This window comes from Palaemon carinicauda, chromosome 6 (genome assembly GCF_036898095.1).
Source record: "Palaemon carinicauda isolate YSFRI2023 chromosome 6, ASM3689809v2, whole genome shotgun sequence".
NCBI lineage: Eukaryota > Metazoa > Arthropoda > Malacostraca > Decapoda > Palaemonidae > Palaemon > Palaemon carinicauda.
Genome location: NC_090730.1, coordinates 9,480,292 through 9,481,151, shown reverse-complemented (window position 1 = coordinate 9,481,151; position 860 = coordinate 9,480,292). Strand labels below are relative to the sequence as shown.

Below are 860 nucleotides of genomic sequence, written 5' to 3'. Positions count from 1 at the left end.
AGAAAAGACCTAATTATCTTCAGGTGCAGTTCATCTTGACCTACTAGACCTAATTTTTATGTATGGAGTTGTGGTATTAGTGCTTGTTAATAAAGTGAAATTACAGTGATTTGCCTCCCAGGCCAAATGAAAACGTGGACGGTATAAAAGAGGTTACAGTAGAACTTACAATAGGTGTTTTAAGTTACTACTGTTCCAGCATGATAAAGGATGTAGGTACATAAGTTACCTTCATTAAGTTATTAGTATTTTTAAATTCAAACACTCCAGTGAGGTAATTTCTGCTAAAAAAAGTTTCATTCTTAATGTATCTGCCATTATTGTGGTTTATATAGATTTCAGACATAGCATACAGAAGATAGCAACTTGAGAAGTAGGTCAGTAGATATAAAATCATTTGATAACTATAGGCCAACATGAGAGGTTCAGAATGTTGGCCAAGATATATACCACAATGAAGATGGATATTGATGGTCTGATGTATCTGATAAAAGACACCAATTTAGGAAGGAAAGGACAACCTGCATGATTTTTCTTAATGAATTTACACTCCTCCTTAGAACAGAATAATGACGAAAAAACAAGTTGCTTAATGTACAAGTTCAACGTGGATCTGTGCCTCAGCTTTGATACATGAGGCAGACCAAGATAGCCAATGAAAACACATTACCTTCATAAATGAGGTACTAACTGCTTGCCTAGCAATACTATGAGATGAGATAAAGGCTGGGCCAGGGTATAACTTGCAAACTTAAGAATACCATCGAATATCAAGTCGGTCCTAAAGAAATGCTCCCCAAAAACAATCAAGATAAAAGTATTGTTTCAAAACATGGGTTCCATGATACCTGACGACAATT

At 35.2% G+C, this 860-nt stretch overlaps 1 long non-coding RNA gene across 2 annotated transcripts in view; it reads left to right on the top strand.

Moving 5' to 3' along the window:
• LOC137642421 (uncharacterized) overlaps positions 1-860 on the top strand; it is a 151,121-nt gene extending 150,261 nt beyond the window's left edge. For both annotated transcript variants that reach the window (XR_011044780.1, XR_011044779.1), the window contains exon 4: positions 1-860. This exon is cut by the window's left edge and continues 845 nt beyond it. This is a non-coding gene — a long non-coding RNA (uncharacterized lncRNA).